Consider the following 16455-nt stretch of genomic DNA (forward strand, 5'->3'; position numbering starts at 1 on the left):
GACAGGAGGAAACACTCCTTCACCTGATCTCCCAGTTCCCACATCCATCAAGAGAACACAGCCATTCCCACTTCCTTTGCAAAATGCCTCAAGCAGGAAAAAAATAGTGTAAGGACAAAGTACAAGAAAAAACAGAGCTTTCTTTGGCTCTGCTAAAACGCCTGAGAGACAGCGCAGCTGTGCAGGGGCACTGAACAAATTATTTTCTTTGCAAAACCTCGTCTTTTTTGTGACAACCAACGTTCAATAGCCACCTTCAGCCTAACCACAACTCACAGACATCCTCACTGTCACCTCTGGTACATCAGCACAGTCCTGAGCCCAAATGAAGCATCTTTTGGCTCCTGGGGGGTGCAGAGGCAATGCCACACTCCAGGCATTGCCATTCCAGGCTGGCATCCCTGCACTCCCCATCCTGTGCTGTGCTGAAATAACTCTGCACCTTTCCATTTTGCTTCATAGGTGAGCCTCCAGGGATCAGACCTTTCCTCCCCTGTGATTTTCAGGGCACCAAACATATTCTGACAGACACTCAAGGGTCCTGTTTTCATTTAGGTCTGGAGGAAGCTGCGTTGTCCTCGCACAAAAGAAGCACCAGGGCATGGATTAAACCCTCTCAAGAGACTGGAGTTTTCCAAACTGCCTCATAAAGGGAGCAGCACGTTGTGAGAGAGAAAGCTCCTTTGTTTTGGATAGCAGCTGTAATCTCCACATCAAGCACGTTGGAATTTGTAAGTGGCCATTTAGCCATATTCTGACAGCAGAACAAGGAACCTCGGGGCAGCAGCCAGGCCTATTTATAGAGAGGAGGTTTGAGGTAATATCCTTACCTTGGATGCACTGTCTCCACTTAAGAGCCCAGCTTATGAGGGAAAGTGATGCCAGACAGGCAGCCAGCAAGGAAGGAAAAGAGTCACAGCTCACTCTGCCTGGCTTGCTCTGCAGCAGAGCAAATTACATTCTACGGCAACAATAGAATTCTCTGAAAACTCAGTTTCTTCCCAGGCCTAACAAGAAAAGGAATGGCAGGAGATAAACAGCTGGAGGGATTCCTCAGGCCGAACCTGCACGAGCTTATCAAGTTAATGTATCACTGTTGTCACAGCACGGGAGCGTTGGGAAATCATGAGCTGCCCAGGAGGTCAGAGATCTGCCCACAAAATGTGCTGACCTTTCTCTTGTTGACGTTGCTGGTGACACCCAATGGCTCAGGAAAGCTCTTGGGACACTCGTGGAGTGACATCAGGAATCTGGTCTGTCCCCCCTTACTGCGCCAAATATCAACACTTTGAGCCCTCTAAGGCCAGGCTCAAGCAGTGCCAGCTTAGGTGTCCCCACAGAGATGGGCTGGGATCCAAGCCCAGCTGAAATCACAGGGCTGCTCTGGGACGCCTGAGAAATGTGGATTTTTCCAGAACAAACAGGAATGGGGAACCCATGGAAAGCACGAGAAGGGGAGAGGATGCCAAGGTGGTGGTGAGGGGCCTTGGGTTGGTGTCAGAACCCAGGACATCCCTCTGGCTGCCCTGGGTGGCTCCAGCCCCTGGCAAGGAGCTCAGAGACCTTGGCATGAAGCCAAAGACACCTCTGACACTTTTGATTTTAACCCATGGAGAAAACCACCTACTTTATGTGAAGATTTACAAGCCATGAGGGTTTAAGTAGCATGATAGTTAGTTTGTCACAAAGTAGAAAAGTAGAATTTTGGGGTTTTTAGAATGGGGGTTCAGAAGCCAAGATGGAGGGATTTGGGCATGCCTTGTCCTTCTTTCTTCTCCTCCTCCATCTTCTGCTGTGATGGTGACACTTCTGGATTGGTTTAGGGTAGAGACAGACTGTCTAACATAGGTGATAGGTATTGGAAAATTATTGTAAATAAAGTACAGGTAGTTTTTAGTATAAAAAGCTAACACCACCCCAAGGGCAGTCAGTGTGCCACAAACCAGCCTGCTGGACAGATCTCAGCAGGTCAGAGAGAGAATGGAATAGATAAGAGAAAATAAACAACCTTGAAAATCAGAACAGAAGAATCCTGACTCCTTCTTCAATTGCAGGGCTGGGAAAAGAGACTTTCTAACACCTCAGGGTCATCCTGACCACAGAGACTCTGAGAGGTTAGCAGAGATCTTTGAAAGGCTTTACTCACAGTAACAGAGTGTAAATATGACAATTCAAGGGTAAACTGTGGCTGGAAACAAGGCGTGGTGGGATGAGATTCAGCTCACAGACAAAAAAAAAATCTAAATGTAGATTTTAATTTAATTTCATTTAAATTTATTGCTGCACTACCCACAGGTCAGCTGCAGGTGCTACCTGGAGAGGGATCCCAGTGGCCCCAGGTGAGTGGTCACCTTCAGGTGTGTTGCACAGATGAGGTCTTTATTCAAACAGGCCCAGCACTGCTTTTCCCAAAGGAAGGAAGTTCCTTTATACTGACTCTTGAAACTGTGCCAATACACCTTGAACTTTTAGGTCATACCTGTCATTGACCTGGGCTGCTTCTGAACTCCTCCTCCATGGAAGTAAGTTGATTTCCCAGTCATGGAACAGGGAAATTTTATTCTTCAGGTAAGGAAAATAGGAATATGTGTAGTATATATATTTGGGGAATATGTATAGGAACATATATTTATAGGAATATCAATTCTAGCATCAGAGTTGCTCTGAGGAGTTTTAAGAAGGTCCCAGCAGCACATGGGAATGGGGGGCATGACCCTCTGAGACACCTCTGAGTCCTTCTGCTCTCCTCCAAGTTAAAGTTGCTGCTGCTGCTGCAGGGACAGCTGAAAAAATCCTGGTGTGGGAAAGCAGGAGAAGCTGGCAGGTATCCAGCACCAGCTCCTGCCATGGGGGAGTGTCCTGCTTTCCAGCAGATGTTTGGCTTTTGCAGCTCCTGAGCCCTGCTCCGTTATCTTCCTAGGACATCTCCAGCTACTGCTTCACTGCCTGAATTAAACAGAAGCAGGGATTGTACTGGGAGGATGCAGATTGTCCAATGTGCACACAAAAAGCAGCAGATTGAGGAGAAAATCCACATGCATCTACACACACAAGTGTGGGCACACTACATGCACATTGAGCTGCTAAAAATGGCCAGCTTCCTGAGGCTGATATCAGTTACAAGCCAAAAAAAGTTTAAAAAAAATAATTTAAGGAAAAATGTGTCTGATAATAACAAGTTGAGTGAAGCATATTTTGCCTTTGCCCCAAAATGCACATGCACTACCTACAGGGTAATGTCTGGGTGACCACTGACAGAGTCAAACATTCAGAGGGAAGAAAAGGTTATTTTAACAATAAGTGAAAAGGAGGAGTAAGAAATTGTAGGATATTGATAAAGGAGGCAAAAAGACAGAGGGAAGAATTGTTCAGTGATTGCCTCTGCGCTGTACTGGTGAAACAGCCCAGTGACAGAGTCTTATTGTGTGTTGAAAATTAAATACCTCCACTCCACCAATACTTGTTGTGCTCATTAAGCAGCAAGTGACTCAAGCTAAATGGATAACTTGAACCCCAGGATTTTCACCAAGCTGCCTGAGGGCTATTAGTATTGAATTTCATTATTTCCAGAGTGTCTGTGAGCTACAATTGGAGGCTGTATCAATGCTAGCACAATAATAAACTGCTGATAAGTACATCAGTTCAAATGTACCAGATTAATAAAGACACTAATGTAGTCAATACCAATCAGCACTGGTTCATGGAAAGGAGATCCTGTCAAAGTAAACTTACCTTTTCCCTGTTGAGAGGGACAACAGTGCTAATAGAGTTGGCACTTTATAAAGGTATCAGTAGCACAAGGTATTTTAAGCTGATTAAATCCACTTGGCATACGTAAAATCTGTTAAGAACTGGACATTTGATAGATCTCAAACTCTAATTGCAACAGGAGACAGTTCATTGAGCTCTGTGCTTCTAGTGGTGTTTTGCAGAGTTGTTTGGGTCTTATACTTCAACCTCTTTTACTGATATTCTGGAGAAAAACATGTAATTGCTGTCTGCAAGTGATGGGGAAATCTGGGAACTGCCAAGGAAGGAAGAGATTGGGGTGGTGGCACCCTGGATTGGTTGCTGTGCTCATTGCAGGCAATCAATATTTAATAGATATTGTACATCTACCTTCTGAGCAGTGAAGATTTTCTGTTCACATTTACTGTGCAGCACAGCATCCCAGGAAGCAAAAATTTTGGAGAATACCTTCCAGGGGTTTAGAGGGCAAACTGAAGAAGTGTTCATGAATTGGAGGGAGTCACAGGACTGGTGAAAGGATTTAAATATGTATATCTGGCTTGCACTGAAAGGTTTAAAGGACCCTCAAGATGTATAGGAAAGCAAGGAAACAGGTAAAGGGTGGCTTGATTCTGGTAGGGCATCAAAAGATGAAAGAAGAATATTCTGACATGGGCATACGATTGGACATAAAAAAATGAGATGGACAAATTAATATTAGAAACAATATTTAGTTATTTATTTGTTTGTTTGTTTGTTTTTCCAACAATAAGAACTTTCAATCTCCCCCCAAAAATTCTAAGGTTAATATTTGATTTTCCATCTAGAGAATTATTTTTTTCATGACATGGTCTTCTTTTTTTCCCTAAATTATATATATTTAAGTGATAAACCCAAGTATTATTTCCTCCAGGTCATACAATGAATAAACCTAAATAAAATGTAAATCTGTTAGGTTTCTATTTGACCAGATTCCAGGAGATACCTAAGGGACCATGAAGTAACCTTCTCTGCCTCTTGAACCTGGCATGGAAAGCCAGAACCAAAATGATCACCTGATGGAAAATTCACAGCAAAATCAGTTCTTCTGCAGGTCAGTCTTTATCTGCCAGGCCATGGACATTGTCTCCATGTCTTTTGTCATTCTGCCTTTCAGGTTCTGCAGGATTTACCTGGATTCCGTGGTGTGCCTGAACCCTGGATGTGTTCATCCAAACAGGAGAATAGAGGAAATAAATCTGGAGTATTTCTGCCATGTCCTCTAGTCTGGCTCTTCTGAGTCATCACTTAATGACATATTTAATCACATTAATGCTTTCCCTAGTCCTGGTGAGACTTACTTGTGTGCTTAACTTTATACTTTACCAGGTTGACCTACTATTTAATGCAAACCAGGTCCAACCTGGAACTTCCTCCCTCTGAACTCAGATAAATTTATCTCCTAATGCCTTAATGGTTACTGTGTCACATGCAAGAGGAGAACATGATAGCTGGATTTTTTAAATTAATTAGTTTGTCAAGCTTATTTTAAAAAGGAGAAACCCGAGCCTAAGTTGGCCTGTCAAGCAAAAAAAAAAAAATACTATGGCTAGGTAGGTTTTCCAAAGCATGAAATTCAAGAGGAGTTAGGTTTCCTTTTGTGCCTTTGAAGAACTCTCCTTAGTGCCCAAGAGCTTCATCTTGACTGAAACGCTCCAGGCACTTCCCCACAGCCATTCCTGGGATGTTTGGCTGTTTCCAGGAGGCCCCGTGACCAAAGGACTCCAAAATGTGCTGCCAAAATGTCACAATGCTCATTGCAGCATCCCTAAGGTTCATCCCCATTATTTTTTTCCCCCCCTCATATTTAAGGACTCAGTCACAGAAATGCCTTTGGCTACACACTGGGAATCAGACCACAGCATGATGACTCTGACCTATTTTCCTGTCCCAGCGCATGTCTGCTCGACAGCACTGCCTCCACAGCCCTGGAGTGTTCCAGCTGGGCTCAGAGCAAGGATGCTTGACAGTGGACCCTGAGAGTGGCCTTCCCAGCCTCTTCAGGCAGTCCCAAACAAGATTTGAATACAAGCTGCTGTGGTTTTAATTTATTTTCTTATTTTCTCATTCTCAGCAGCGATTCCGACCAAGCTGCTTTGCTGCGGGAGCAAAGGGAAATTCTCCACGTCACCAGAGCATCCAAAAATGAGGGGGAACCTATTGCAATACCAGCTCAGATGTTTTTGGAGTCAAGTTCAGCTGAATGGTAGAAAAATTAGATATTTATATTTAGTGGTTAAACTAATTTTATTAAATAAGTGACTCATTATGGGCAAATGATACAAACAAACTTGCATGAAATTGTTAAAACAAAGTCTGGAAACATCTTATGAGAGATTTATCATAGAATCATCTCATGGTTTGTGTTGGAAGGGACCTTAAAGATCACGTAATTCCAGCCCCCTGCCATGGCAGGGACAACTTTCACAATCCCAGGTTGCTCCAAGGCCTGTCCAGCCTGGCCTTGGACACTTCCAGGGATCCAGGGGCAGCCACAGCTTCTCTGGGCAACCTGTGCCAGGGCCTCCCCACCCTCACAGGGAAGAAATTATTCCAGAAAGTCAATCTAAACCTACTTAGTTTTAATTTCTTCCACTATCGCTGCTGGGGAGGGCTCTAATTTGCTTTCCAATCTCAATGAGCCTTGCCTTGTCTATGTGTCTTAAAACCTTCTATTGTCCTTCTGAGAGGGCATTGTCAATGTCAATGCTCCTTAAAACATGAAAATTAACCTCCAAAACGACCCTGCAAGATGAATCCAGATGCTCCTCATGTAGCACATCCTCCCTGATGTGCTCCCATTTATGTTCCTTCTCCCTTTTTCCTAGCATGCTTTGCCCTTGTGGAAATTGAAGTGCAGAATCCAGCCTGGAAACACAGGAGCCACATTTTTGTCATTTTACTTAAATTAAATCTCCAATCCCTCTGCAGAGAGCCCAGCCAGCTTCAGTGGGGCCAGGTGACAACCAAAAAATACCCCCAAATTGGGAATTCCAGAGCATCCTTCAAACATTACAGACTCAGGAGCACACCCCGTGTCCTAAGGAGGGCATGACAGAGGCTGCTCCAGCCAGGACAGGGGAAGAGCAAGAAGTGAGATGAAGTGCAGCAAAGGCTAATTTGTTCAGTGAACACTGAGGTATCATGTATATTTTATTATTCCCGCTTTGTAGGATTCTCATAGGATTTCCTGGGGAAAAAAAAAATTATGCAGCACACGAATAACCCAGGCTTGTCAGGCTGCTGAAAATGCTCTGTATGGATGGGCTGAGCACACAGAACATCTGTGGCTGGGGCAGGCTGAAATCCCAGGCAAGTGTCTGACATCCCAAACACACAGAGCCTTGATCTCCGCTCAGAGACACAGGGGCTGCCTGGGAAAACCTGGGGAAATATTCACCTCCGCCACTCCTCTCTCCTTTTTATTTCCTTACTTTGAAGTTTTATAAGGAACCAAGACATCAGTTTTTAAAGATTGCTAGGGGATGAAGGGAGTTCATTGTGACTGGCCATAGCTCAAGGAAGGCTTTAGGCACTAGGAGCCATAGCTGATGTTTTGCCTAAATGTGATGCTAATTTAGCTGCTTCTTTTCCTTTTAATATGGATTTTTTTAGCCTTTAGGAGCCATCTTGAACTCCAGTCAGAGAGTTTGGCTGTGGCTACATCACCAAACCAAGCAGGGCCAGATTGACCCAGACCCACCTGGCCCTAGAGACAGAGACAAGAACATGGCTCATATCTACAGAGTTACCTGCTCCCTGACCCTTCCAAAACACCCCACAGATGTGGGATGCCTTGAGGTCACACCCCCTGGCCCTTGCAGTGCCCTGAACAGCGCCCAGGTGGGAACCTGAGCAGGGGCCAAAGTGATTCCAGGCAAGGAGAAGATCTTGGTGCTCTTGGGAGGGGTTTGATCCTGTGTCCAGGCTCTGGGGAGCTACCAGAGCGTTCAGACCACCTACTACCAAGCCCTAGAGATAAGGACAAGAACATGGCCAGTTCTTACCATGTTACCTCCTCCCTGACCCTTCAAAACACCCCCCAGAGGGCTCTTCCCTATGAGGTCACACCCCCTGGCCCTTGAACAGTGCCCAGCTGGGAGCCTGAGCAGGGGCCAAAGCAATGAGAAGCATTTTGGTGCTCTTGGGAGGGTGTTTGATCCCTTGCCCAGGCTCTGGGAGCTACCAGAGCATTCAGACCACCTACTACCAAGCCTCATTCAAGTGTGGCCATTACCTCCCTCCACGAGGCCCAGGAGGGAGCAGGAACCAGCCAGGGGTAGCAGGAGCCCCTTTGATCTCTGCACAAAGGTGACAACACATTCAGGCAGCCTGGCCGTGACCTGAGTTCATCAATCCTCAGCCTCTCCTGATGAGCTGTATCTGGGACAGGGAGGTGTTTTTGCCCTGTTTGTACCTGATGGAGATCACCTGGGGAGGCAGACAAACCCCATCCTACATCTCCCCAGCTCCCTGCCTCCCATGGGGGTTCAGTTCTGCCCTGCTCCCCTCCCCAGGTTAATCTGGGGGTGCGTATCAGTGACTTTGCCCTGCCAAGACAACACAAACATTCCGCCTTGAGGCTCAGCCTACTATTTCTTCATGGTATTTTCTAGTGAGAATATTTATTATTATGCCATCGCTGCCTCTGTTGTATTCTAGAGTGGGGAGATGGATGTCGTGCTTTCATTTTCAGTTAGACATGAAGACTCAGCATGAAAAGCTTCAAAGTTTTCATCTCTAATGCCAGAGGAGCACAGAGGGGTGTTTTTCAGAGCCAGGCTGGCTAGGAAGCCTTGGGAATACATGAAGCTATTTCAATACTTAGTCAAGCAACTTTCAGATAATAAGGAGAATTTCTTTACCAGACCTTAAACTATGTTTTCCATCAGACATCTAAGAAAACTGAACCCCTCTATTTTTAGATTTTAAATTTTGTTTTCTTAAGGGCTCTGTCTAGTAGGATGTGCAATGTAGAAATAATTTGCATAGCTTGTAATGATGCCAGTGTTATATGTTAAATTTTATGACCCTTTCCTTATTTAATGACAAAATAGGGGTTCAACCTGCAGCTGCAGCCCCATTTATCCTGCCCATTTGCACCAGAGTGTGGTTGTTGATGTATTAACAAGATAATTTGGATATCTGTGCTCTTACTGCTTTCTTTTGTGCTTCACAAGATCTTGGGAACTTTATGTTTTATTGATGATTTTTTTAGCCTTTCTGAATGTGGAGAAAAACCCCTTAACCTACCAGGGAGTCATCTGCAAATTCAAAAACCAGAAGGCATGAGCAGAACTTACAAAGCTGAAGATTTTCCATTAAAACCTTGTGATTTTTAAGTCAATCTTTTCCTTTTGGGGGGACTCATGAGGCTGAGATCTGACACGACCACAGGTGGATTTTGCTTTCAGTGAAGAAGGTATAGTGCATAAACTGAGTACCTCCAAAGGGGAACTGCTCCCAGCCTCACTGCTGAGGGACTGAAAAACTCAGTTCTGGCTCATTATGGACTTGATGGTATCTGCCTTGTAAGTTACTAAACCCATTTTGCTCATTTTGCAACACATCAATTTTATGGCTGAGGTTGAAGTATTTACTCGTCCTTGGGGTTTGCAGTTGTTGAGATACAGGATGGAAAAGCAGCCTGCATGTAAAATGTGGCTGAACTCTGCTATCCATTCAGCAGAGAGTCAATAGTTCAGGAGTTAATTCATGAGAAGAAGGGAGTAAAAACACACCAAGGTCAGGATCTCATGACCCACAGGCTCCATCTGAAAGACCCTGTAATAGATAGGTATGTGCCTTGGAAAATGCATAATATTGTGGCTAAGAGAGGCATTTCACGAGTTCTGTAACATCACACTCCTGGCAAACCTTCTGGAGTGCACATCACATTCAGATCAGAGCTCTCTGCAGGATGGGACACGTGAGGGTGATGGAGGTTTTAAATCTCATGACGCACAAATTGATACGCCAGAACAATATTCACAAGGCAGTGAGTGTCCCATAAAGTCCCACCAAAGACTTTTCTCTTCAGGAGCTGTGCTGATTTACACCAGGGCTCTGGTCCTCTCCATCCCATATCCCAGAGCCAGGCAGTGCCAAGCCCAGGTGGTTTCTCCCAGTTCCCCACGTGCTGCTGCTCCTCACAGCACATGACATTTGTGCAGTGTCAGCACTGACAGCCAATTTCCTGCCTTCCCCTCAGCTCCTCACTGCTGTGCTGCAGAGAAGGTTCAGGTTTCCAGCTCTGCACATCCCAAAGTGCAGCAGGCCCACCTCCAAGTAGGATTTCAAGGCATCCTCCTTCCTGCCTTGCCTTTAAAACACCAAACTGCCCCAGCCCAGGAGAGAAGACTGTAGAGGGCAACCACCTCTATAGTGAAACATGGAACTGGAGAGGCAGGAGAGCAGAGCTGAGATCAGCAGGGCTCAGGGATTCCTGTCCAGCTGGCCCTTAGCCTTGCTCCAGCTGGAAGGGGCTGGAAATGTTCTAGGAGCTGGAACACCTTTGCAGAGTGGGCAGTGGGTTTGATCCTCAGAGGCTGCGGTGATGGCACCCAAGGGGTTGATGGCATGGTCACACCTGGCCAGACACTCTCTGGCAACTCTGACCTGGATCCACTCTCCTAACTGGCCTCAGGACATGACCTGGCTTCAAAAAAGAAAGGGAAGGGAATGGAAGACCAGGTTTCCAAAATCTGCACCCTGGAATGAGGAAGGGAGCAGGGCTGCCATGGCAGGGGAGGTGTCAGGGAGCAGGAGGATGGGAAGCAGGGCTGCCATGGCAGGGCAGGGGTCAGGGAGGATGGGAAGCAGGGCTGCCATGGTAAGGGAGCTGTCAGGGAGCAGGAGGATGGGAAGGAGGGCTGCTCTCAGCCATCACTGCCTCATCACTTGGTTCATGGTTCCTGAGGCTGCCACCAGCCTCGTGTGTGAACTGGGGGGAAAATCACTGACTTTCTGTTCCTCTTGTGCAGGACCAGGCTCTTTAACTTCCCCCCAGACCTGTCCTGTTTGCTTGCAGCCTGGGACAGATGTGGCAGAGAGTGTCTCTTGCTGTGTGCAAGCTCCCAGCACCACAAGCTCCCTTTGGGGCCCGGAGCTGCTGCTGGAGAGTTAATTCAGAGCAAGATTTGCACCCCAGCCCTCAGTGTACCCTGTGCCCATGGAGGGCCTCTCCTCTTCCACTTGCAGGTTTTTCTTGCAGCAATTTGAAAAGCAAGGGGTAGGAGGAGGGAGGGAGAGAGCATTAATGGAACAAATGCTCCAAAAGCGGTTCCAAAAACATTTCCATCTTCCGGCAGAGCAGCAGCTGTGGCATGTCCTAGGCTGTAATGGCCACCAGCTGTGAGGAACTGCTTTTTTATTGACCAGAGCGTTTCCTTGGGGCTGCAATGGATACCAGACACCTCCAGCTCCAAGTTTTGCAGGTGCCCAGAGCTGGGGCTGAGTTTGCCCTCTGCCCACACTGCCCTTCAGCCTCTGAGCAGCAACAATCTCACTCAGGATGGGAGAGCTGGTGCTGAGCTCTCCTTGCCCAATGCTCCCCAAAGCCAAATGCACACCAGCCCTAAAGCCACAGTAATTAAAGGGCATTTAATGAGGTAATACCCAAGATAAATCATATGGCAATAATAATTTAAAAATAATAAAAGCTAAGTCTTTTATTTCAGGAAGATCTTTTGAGGAGGGGGGGCTGGTGGATATAATCTTTTTGAGTGCTCTATTATAGGCTCTGAGTTATAAATAAATCCATATTTTAACATCTGGGATTCATAACATCTTGCTGACAGTCAAATCTCATAAAAGATGTGGTGACTTCTACAGATGTGGGAAACCTCATTCAATGAGCTGCGTAACAAAGGAAATCTAGTTCTTTTTCGTTATTCCCTGTTAAATCTGTGTCTCTCTGGCTCCAGAGAGGGAGCAAAGCTGTGGGGTCACCCATTCTTAAACACATTCTTGCTAGGAAACTCAAGAGCAGCAGCATTGCCTGAAAGCCAGGCGTGAAACCAGCGCTCTGTGCATCATGGGCTGCCTGCAAAGCCCAGGATTTTGATCCCTCCCTGATGCTCCAGGCTGGGGGTTCATGCAATAACAAGCAGTCCCTGGGAACCTGGCAAATGGTGGGGGATGAGAAGGTAAGCACTGCCTGGGCATCAAAGATGTGAAGATTGGCATGAATTCAGCCTCAGCTTGGGATTTTAACAAAGTAAAAACAGAGGGAAGGGAAAAGAAGGGGAGAGAAAAGGCAGCACACCCCATCTCCAAACTCTCATGAGCAACTGACTCCTCACTGAGGATGTCACTAATCAAGGCTACAGCTCCAACACTTTACAATTAGCTACAATTCCAAAAGAAGGAGGGGAAAATATTGAACTATTTTCCAGCAAAACTTAGTAACAGCAACCATATCCCCACAATCTACACCCAACACTTGCACTGGCACGGGCATTACAGCAAACTGGAATCTCCTTTCTACTGGGCAAACCCAAAGAAAGCAAACAGTTTATTATGGTCACATTTAATTTGGGTTTATACAAAGCTGGAGCCCTGTAGCCTATGTTTAATGCAGTTGTGGTGGTGGGGATTTGTTCTTCTCCCTCCCCAAATAGCTCACTATTGATTTTCCTCTTAACAAGTGCTCTTGTTCTGACAGTCCATCTCACTCTCCGTGTTCACACTAAGAGGTTGTAATCTCCTTGTTGGTGATACCTGAATCCTCTGGCCATGGGCATGTTATGTTTTCACCAAAATGGGATTATGACCTATTAATCAATAAAGACGAAGTGGGTTAGCCGAGCTGTGACAAAGATGTGATTATTTTGCACGGTCCTGGAGGAGCAGGCAGGTGTCAGGCATGAAAGAAAGCAGCACTTCAGCAGCCTCATCCTGGGTTTTCTGTGCCCAACAGAAATGGGTGGTGTAAAGAAAAAAGTCACACAAAGAGCTGCTGCTTGTCTTTGAGTGATCAATCTGCTCTTTTGCTGGCACCCACACGGGAGGAGAGGCTTCCCTGCTCTTCTCGGTGCCAAATCTCAAAGCACTTTATAGCAGAGAATAGAAATCTCTGTGTTTGACAGAGGGGGAAACCGAGGCAGGCAAAGGTGCTGGGATTTGTTCGTGGGCCTATAGGAAATGGGAGGCAGGGCAGGATAGCAGAAAATGGGCTTTGTGTGTTTAGTGAGTCCAGCCCAGCTGGCTGCACTGTGTGACTTGCACTAAGGGGCTGGCAGGGCTCTAGAGCTGAGCTGAAGCACTGGAACTATGAACTTCCAAGCTTTCAAATATTTGGATAGCCTATAAAAATAATTTTAAGCTCCTAATCCCTCCCTGTCAAATGGTATAATTTTTTTCCCTCCTTTTTGGTTTCAACCTTCCTTCTCTTTTGGTTTTGCTAAAGCGGCCTCAGCTCTGACATCATCTGAGAATTTCATTTAACAAAATGTTTTGAATCATTTGTGCTGGTTCTGGTGACTTTGCCAATGGAAACATCCCCTCCAGCAAGTGATTTTAAACCTTGAATATGATTTTTTTCCCCTTCTGTAGTTATATTCAGAGCAATACTGTTCCCTTGACTTCTGGCCAAGTGACCCAGAGGAAAGGGTTGTTCTGGGATATCAGGAGAACATGGTTTGCACAACCTGGGAGAGCTCATCTGGTGACAGGGCAGCTTCCCTGCTCCCTCTCAGTCCTCCTGGGTGGGTAAGAGGAGGATGAGGATGGGCTGAGGGAATGTTTGGGTATTTTTGGGGCTGCATCACAAAGTGACGGTGAGACTCACAACTGGTAAAGGGAGAGGGCACAGCTGGGAATGAAAGCTGTGACCAAAGCACACTCTGTACCTAGCAATATTATGTTTTATTATTATGGCAGTGTTTGCACGTTCTGCTAACCAATGCTGCTCCAGAAATTGATGTTCTTGTATTGGGTTCTCCTTCAGCATCTTTTCAATGGTCATGGAAGATGGAATGTCATGTCCTGGGGCCAAACAAGGCAGCAATGCAGGGTTCCATCCTGGAGGCCACATTTAATACTCAACAACTCAATACTCAACCTTCAGATACCAAAACCAAGCAAAACAACCCAATGTGGCCCTCAGATATCCCTGATGCACCACTGCCAGATCTCCTCCTTGTCATGATGCACAAATATTTGGTGCTTGAGGTCGCCTTTAGGAAGCAGGAATGCACTTTGCAGATCATTGACCCTCCACAATATGTCTCTGACCTACCAAACCCCAAAGGCACACATTAAAAGCCTGGTGCTAAATATCAGGACTGGGGGAGTGAAGTTATAGGTTAATTCCAAACAAAATCCTCCCTGAGTCCGTCTGCACCCCAGAATGACCCCATGAAACCTTTGGGTGAGGCGACACCTCTCTTCCAACAGCAAAAGACACTCCAAAAGGGGGGATGAGGGAGATTTTATGGCACCATTGTGGCTCTAGTGATATTATTTGAAGAAAATGCAAACACACTCAGGCGTACAATAAGAGGGTGTAATAGATAGTGAGTGCAAATGACTCATTCCCTGAGATTTTCCAGGATTAGACAGCAGCAGAAGGACAACAGCTGTGTAAAACGGACTTTAAAAATAATCTTCTAATAAGATTTTAATAAACCTGTTAGTAAATTATAATGCTTGACTTCAAGAACTGTTTCTCCCCTGCAGTGTTTCTCTGTGGAGCTGGAGCTGTGGTGTTCTCCAAGTGTGCATGATACAATCTCAGCCAGGCAGGGCAGGGGCTCCTTAGGTCCATGGATGAACAGAAAATCACACCTGTGGGGAGAAGCTGAGCCCTGAAAAGCTGCTTCAGGCCTCCTGCAACATTAACTTTCTGAATTGAACTCAACCTCAGTTTTTATAGTCTTCTTGCCACCTTGTTCTTTCTGTTGACCCGAGTAGAATAATTTCAAAAATAAAATAAATAGTGTTTTATGGAACAAGAAGGCTGCTCTTTTCATTGCACTCCAGACTGCATGTAGCCAGTGCTGGCTTACCAAAGCCCTCCCCTAAATCCCATTTCTGGACACACATGTGCACATTGCCCATGCAGGGACACTGCCACAATTTTGGTCCTTTTCTCAGCAGTCTCTCCTGGGGTCACATCATTCCATGGCAATCTTGGCCTTTGCTCAGAGGAGAGAACTCGTTTTTGCAGCTGCCACAGTTTAGGAGAAAATCCTGTATGTGCAAAAGTTTGGGAACTCACAAACCAGAATGGAAACCAAACAAAATCAGGTTTATTTCCCTTCCTTAATCCTCTCTGAATTGCAGCACGGCTGCGTTTAAGCTGGACTGGCCAAGCTGCTCCTATTTCCTATGAGTTTGTGGATGTTTCAGCCTCAACAGAACAGTTCTCATCTCCATTTCCCCCTCTGTTTTGTGTTAAGTGAGGTGTCAATGGTTCATCCTGTTGTCTTACAGAGGTTTCTACCAACCACAGATGTCACCACAATGCACACATTATGCTAATCAGTGTATCTGTGAGTGTGTATAGTACAACTTACATCTTCATTTTTGCTCTTTGGGGAAAGTTAAGGGGCAGAAATCATCCTCAGTTTTACTGGATGATTAGAGAAAATAACCTTCATGTGGGGTGAGATGCATCAAACCCCAAATCATCCATCCTGCACTGAGGGCAGGTTGTATTGTGGGAATGTCTGGCTTCCTAAAACCTTTGCAGGGTTAATGGGGCACAGTGTGAACCAGAAGGTTTTGTCCTCCAGGACTGTGAGCACTGCAGATTTAGGAGATGTTCATACCCCGATGAGGTCCCAAAAAGAGAGATGTCCCTTCATGCAGGGCACGAGACCGCTCACCCCAGCACCGCCTGCCAGAGGGGACCTGAGTCTCACTGCCACCACCACCACCGTGATGTTTGCCACCCCTTCTGTGGGTTTTAATTTACACCAAAGAGTGTAATGGCTCAGACAGAGCAGCCCCAGCGAGGCAGGAGCCCTCCCTGTGCAATTTCTGCCTTTTGCACCCCACATGAGGTTGCTGAGATGGTGGGGCCACATCTCCAGCCCGTGATGGGACACAGCCCCATTCCATGCTGGGAACACAGCCCCATTCCATGCTGGGGGCACAGCCCCATTCCACGCTGGCTCTGCAGCAGGAATCACCTCCTGCAGACTCAGCAGTACAACCTTTCAGAGCACAGCAGCCACCGCTCCATGGAGAGGAGCCAGAGCTGAGCAGCATCTCCAGGTAAGTGCAGCCTGCCATGGGGGGCAGCGTTTGCGGGGAAGCTGGAGAGGAAAGGCCCAGATCAGTCACAAATTACTCAAGCAAAACTGATGCAAGTGGGATGCAGAAGGGAGCAGAGGTGGATGCTCGCAGGTGCTCTGAGGTCTGGCCTCCAGGTTTTGAAGGTCATCTCTTGAAGTCACCAAAGGTTCAATATTCAGTGGGGGTTTTCCCTTGCAGCTTCCACCTCACAGGGTGGTGCTTGCCCTCCCTGAGTACCTGTGCTCAGCAGGTGCCTGCACTGAGGGTTTAGGATGCCTACAGAAACCCCTGAGCTCCTGCATGGGGTAAGCCAGAGTCTCTGTTTCTGGAGCTTTTCCTTTGCACTGATTTTGGCAACAGCTGCTTTAGGCTCAGCCTTTAAACCTCGGGTCTGTGCCCACCCTTCTGCCTCAGTTTCCCACTGGTAAAAGTGGGGTAAGAGCC

Source organism: Camarhynchus parvulus, chromosome 2 (assembly GCF_901933205.1).
Source record: "Camarhynchus parvulus chromosome 2, STF_HiC, whole genome shotgun sequence".
NCBI lineage: Eukaryota > Metazoa > Chordata > Aves > Passeriformes > Thraupidae > Camarhynchus > Camarhynchus parvulus.